Raw genomic sequence first — 6133 nt, forward strand, 5'->3', positions numbered from 1 at the left:
TGAGGCTTCCCTTGAGTAGAGGCAAACAGGAGGATAGACTGGTGGGGGAATATCATGTAGGTTATTGTCAAGACCATAGCTTTCCATTTGGTGTGGTAGGGTCATGAGTGCCAATTGCATTACTAAAAATACACACATACATAAAGTTGTTCATTTATAGCCTAATGTTGAATGTTTCATGAACCAAAAATTATAAGCAATTCAATTCTGTGTGCTTGAGACTCAATAAAACATAAAATAAAATAGGGAGGATTAAATAAGGTTAGGTATGTAAAGCACTTACAACCAGGTGTGGCATATAATTAGTGTTCAAAAAAGTGTTTGCTATTATAAATTTACCTTCTAAAAGCACTTACAAATGCACAAAGATATATGAACAAGGATGTTCCCTGAAGAACGTTTAATACGTATTTTTAAAATCTGATACAATCACTGGGCACGGTGGCTCATGCCTGTAATCCCAGCATTTTGGGAGGCAGAGGTAAGTGGATCAGAAGGTCAGGAATTCGAGACCAGCATGGCCAACATGGTAAAATCCCCTCTCTACTAAAATACAAAACTAGCCGGGTGTGGTGGTGCGCGCCTGTAGTCCCAGCTACTTGGGAAGCTGAGACAGGAGAATCACTTAAACCCAGGAGGCAGAGGTTGCAGTGAGCTGAGATCACATCGCTGCACTGCAGCCTGGGCGACAGAGCAAGACTCCATCTGAAAACAAAACAAAAAAATCGATACAACCTAAATAAAAGCATGGAGAATTATTTCTAGGCCTTGAAACATAAGCAAGGAACTCCTATTATTTACCTGGCTGAATTTCAGAATTGCTATGGATCAATGACTCTTTTGTGCCTCCTGTTTTCCCTTCATTTTGAACGGGAATGTCTATAGTGGTTATCCCAACCTATATGAACATTGTATACTGGGAAATAGACAGAAATAACTTGTCTGTAGATGGAGAAGGACTGTACTCCAAGTGCTATAATTAAGGAACTATAGCCAAGGAGCTTCATCCACACCTGGACTTGGTTAGATAATGAGATTCTGGACTTGGAGCCAATGCTGTAATAGGATGAGAGTTCTAGAGATCTTTGGAGAACTGAATGTATTTTGCTTGTGGAAGGAATGTGAATCATTGCAGGCCAGGTGGCAGCTTCTGACATGGCTTCCAATGACCCCACCTTCTGATGTTTATGCCTTTGTGTAGTATTCTCTCCTTGAATGAGGACTGAACCCAGTAACTTGCTTCTAATGAATAGAATACGGCAAAGATGATCAGATTTCACTTCTGAGATTCGGTTCCAAAGAGACTGTGACTTCCATCTTGCTCAAACACACTCTCTAGATCTTCTCACTTGATCCTTCTGGCTGAATCAAACTGCCATGTTGTGAGATGCCCTACAGAGGGGCCCAAGTGACAAGGAACTGAGGACAGCATCCAATTAACAGCAAGAAACTGAACACTGTATCTGTACATCTACCTCCTGAATCTAAAATGAAAAATAAAATAATCAACAGTGAAAAAATAACAATAAAGAAAAAGAAACTGGGCCAGGCATGGTGGCTCACCCCTATAATTCCAGCATTTGGGGAGGCCAAAGTAAGAGGATTGTTTGAGCCCAGGAGTTCAAGATCAGCCTGGGCAACATGGCGAGACCCTGTCTCTACAAAAATAAAAAATAAATTAGCCAGTTGTGGTGACCTGGTCCTGTGGTCCCAGCTCCTCGGGAGACTGAGGCAGGAGGATCTCTTGAGCCCGGAGGTTGAGGCTGCAGCGAGCCGTGATTGCACCACTGCACTCCAGGCTGAACAACAGAGAGAGACCCTGTTGCAAAAAAAAAAAAAGAGGCTGAGCATGGTGGCTCACGCCTGTTATCCCAGTGCTGTGGGAGGCCAGGACTGGCAGATCACCTGAGGTCAGGAGTTCGAGACCAGCCTGGACGACATGGTGAAACCCCGTCTCTACTAAAAATACAAAAATTAGCTGGGGAAGGTGGTGCACGCCTGTAATCCCAGTTACTTGGAGGCTGAGGCAGGAGAATCACTTGAACTGGGGAGGTAGAGGTTGCAGTGAGCCAAGATCACGCCATTGCACTCCAGCCTGGGTGATAGAGTGAGACTCTGTCTCAAAAGAAAAAAAAAAAGAAAAGAAAAGGAAAAGAAAGAAAGGAAGAAAGAAGAAAGACAAAGAAAGAAAAGAAAGTAAGAAGGCCGGGCACAGTGGCTTACGCCTGCAATCCGTGCACTTTGGGAGGCTGAGGTGGGCAGATCACGAGGTCAGGAGATCGAGACTATCCTGGCTAACACGGTGAAACCCTGTCTCTACTAAAAATACAAAAGAAAAAAAAAATTAGCCTGGCGTGGTGGTGGGCTCCTGTAGTTCCAGCTACTCGGGAGGCTGAGGCAGGAGAATGGCGTGAACCCGGGAGGCGGAGCTTGCAGTGAGCTGAGATCACACCACTGCACTCCAGTCTGGGTGACAGTGTGAGATTCTGTCTCAAAGAAAATAAAAGAAAAAGCAAGCAAGAGAGACAAAGGGAAGGGAAAGGAAGGGAAAGGAAGGGAAGGGAAAGGGAAGGGAAGGGAAGGGAAGGGAAGGGGAAAAGGGGAAGGGAAGGGAAGGGAAGGAGGAAAGGGAAGGAGGGGAGGGAAGGGGAGGGGGAGGAGGGAGAGAGGGAGGGAAGGAAGGGAAGGGAGAGGAAGGAAGGAGAGAAAGAAAAGAAAGAAAGAAGGAGGGGAAAGAGAGAAAGAAAGAAAGAAAAAGAAAGAAAGAAAGAAAGAAAGAAAGAAAGAAAGAGAAAGAAAGAGAAAGAAAGAAACTGAACGCTGCCTACAATCATGTGAGTGAGCTTGAAGCAATCCTCCTCCAGTCAAGCTTTGAGATGACAGCAACCCTGGCCAATACCTTGATTACAGTCTTGTGAAGACCTCAAACCAAAGGATCCAGTGAAGCAGTGGATTTCTGACACACACACACAGCTGTAAGATAATAAATATTATTTTAAGTCACTAAAATGTGGAGTAATTTGTCACGCAGCAATAAATAACTAATATAGTTCCCAAGAAAGGAGACTACTTGGACTTTCCCAGTACACACTGTGTTTCTCCTATGTCTTTGTGTGTGCTCTTCCCATTGTTCTTCATTTGGCTAACCCTTCTACCTTTAACAAATAGCTCAGGCATCTCCTCCTCCAGGAAGACTTCCCTAATGGGGCACTGCATAAATTGTTCCACTTCCTTACTATCTAGTTACTATCTAGGAGCCTTGGCTGACTTTTTGTTTGTTTGTTTGTTTGTTTGTTTGTTTGAGACAGAGTTTCACTCTTGTTGCCCAGGCTGGAGTGCAATGACACAATCTCAGCTCACTGCAACCTCCGCCTCCCAGGTTCAAGTGATTTTCCTGCCTCAGCCTCCTGAGTAGCTGGGATTACAGGTGCCTGCCACCACGCCTGGCTAATTTTTGTATTTTTTGTAGGGACGGGGTTTCACCATGTTGGCCAGGCTAATCTCGAACTCCTGACCTCGTGATCCGCCCACCTCAGTCTCCCAAACTGCTGGGATTACAGGCGTGAGCCACTGCACCCAGCCTTGGCTGACTTCTATCAGCACAATTATCACACTGTGTTTTAATTGTCTATTTCACTGCAGCAGTCTATGAATTCCTTGAGGGCCAGGATCATGACACAATGCCACGATTTCCATATCCTTAGCTTCCAGTGGGAGGCTTGGCACGTAGTATGAACTCTATAGACATCGTTCACAGGCTTTGGAGTCAATGGGTATCAGTTTGAATCCTAGCTCTACTCCCAGCTATCTGTGTAACCTTAGACAAGTCACTTAACCTCTCTAGAACCCAGACGTTCTCTTTCCTGGAATTGGGAGTTTGGGGTACAAGCAGCATGAGGAAGGGGAATCCATATTCTTGTTCTTCCTGCTTTATAGGCACTGCGCTACTTGATGTTTATTCTACAATCCTGTGGGGCCTCTTAGTCTTAGGATGATCTTCAATATCTAAATTGAGGTAGACGCTTTGGGGATTATGCTCCTCAATCAGCTTCTTTTATTTAATAAATTAAATATACGCAGAAGAGAGTTATTGACACAGAAATTAAAAGCAGCTACAGCAAAAGAGGATTAAAAAAAATCATGGCTAGCCCAGTATTTTTAAGTGACATATTTCAGCCTTCTGCTAATGTTTCATCACTGAAATATCAGCCCTTTTTCATGTAAACTAGTGAGGGTTTGGAGAGAGGACAAAAGCATCATATGTTCTACACATCTTGCAATGGGAACTGTCAAATTTTGTATTCAACATTGCCACAGTATCGCCGCTGACATGCTTCCAAAAGACTTTTCAAACAAAAACTCACCACAGGCCTGGAACAAAATACGCAGCCTAGAAAAATGTGCATCTCATATTTCCTATGTGGATTGACAAAACCAACTGGGGCCCGGGGCCAATAACAGAAAGGTTATTTGAGCTTTTCCACAAATGCTCCCAGTTTAGAAACAAAAGTGTGAGTGTGGAAGGGGGAATCCCCTTTCTAGCCCAAGGGATTTAATTTCCCTACAGGGAAATTTCTAGCTCTGACACCCTCATAAGATTGTACCATAGCAGACGGATCATACCAGGATGTAGAAGCAGGAGATTTCCCTAGAGGGAAACTCGTGGGAAATAGCCTGAAAATGCACATTCAAATCAAGTCTTAAGAGGGAAAGGGAGATCTGCTTCGACTGACAGCACAAATGGTCTGTGATTCCAAGTTACAAACCTTTCCCTCTGGAGAAGTGTGAACTTGGACCCGCTACTCTTTCTGAACACTGCGCAGCCTGGAGATGATCCCCTCTCAAAACTTCTCCTCTTGGCTCTTTTTTCTTTTTCCGTTTTTTTGTTTTGTTTTGTTTTGTTTTGTTTTGTTTAAGAGTCTCACTCTGTCACCCAGGCTCGAGCACAGTGGTGTGATCATAGCTCACTGCAGTCTTGATCTCCCGGGCTCAAGTCATTCTCTCACCCCAGTCTCCCAAGTAGCTGGGACCACAGGCGCATGCCACCATGCCCAACTATTTTTGTTTGTTTGTTTTGTTTTTTGTATTTTTTGTAGAGCTGGGGTCTTGCTATGTTGCCCAGGCTGTTCTCAAACTCCTGTGCTCAAGCAATCCTCCCCCCTCGGCCTTCCAAAGTGCTGGGATTACAGGTGTGAGCCACAGTGCCCTTCCAGGGCTTTATCTTTTTGAAAGACTCTCCAGGTGAGAAAACGAGACTCTTTGTTTGTTTGTTTGTTTGTTTGTTTGAGACAGAGTTTTGCTCTTGTTGCTCAGGCTGGAGTGCAATGGCTCCATCTCGGCTCACCACAACATCCGCCTCCCAGGTTCAAGCAATTCCTCTGCCTCAACCTGCAGAGTAGCTGGGACTACAGGCATGCACCACCACGCCCAGCTAATTTTGTATTTTTACTAGAGATGGGGGTTTCTCTATGTTGGTCAGGCTGGTCTCGAACTCCAAACCTCAGGTAATCCACCCACCTCGGCCTCCCAAAGTGCTGGGATTACAGGTGTTAGCCACCGTGCCTGGCCTGGACTCATTTTTAACTTCTCCTTCTTCCTAATCCCCCACATCCAATCCCCCACCAAGTTCTAGCAATCCTTATTTCCTAAATGCTCTCTTGCCTTTTTTTTCTTTCTGCAGTGTGAATAACTTTTTAAAAATTTTATTATTATTGTATATATTTAAGGTACACAACATGATGTTCTGATACACATATACTTAGTTAAATGATCACCTACACTTAAGCCAATTAACGTATCCATCATCTCACATAGTTAACTTTTTTCCCTGGTAAGAACACCTAAAATCTACTCTCTTGACAAAATTCCAGTAAATAATACAATATTATTAACTATAGTCCTATACTGTATGTTAGCTGCTCTCTAGACATATTCATCCTACACAATGCAACCTATCACCTCACACCTGTTAGGATAGCTATTATCAAAAAGACAAGAGATAACAAGTATTGGTAAGAGCGTGGAGAAACGGGAACCTTTGCAACCTCAATGAGCTATCACCTCGAAATTCTTAGGATCGCTATTTTCAAAAAAAAAAAAAAAAAAAAAAAAAAAAAAAAAAAAAAAAAAAAAA

The sequence above is a fragment of the Rhinopithecus bieti genome, unplaced genomic scaffold, assembly GCF_001698545.2.
Source record: "Rhinopithecus bieti isolate Rb0 unplaced genomic scaffold, ASM169854v2 scaffold_80089, whole genome shotgun sequence".
Lineage (NCBI taxonomy): Eukaryota > Metazoa > Chordata > Mammalia > Primates > Cercopithecidae > Rhinopithecus > Rhinopithecus bieti.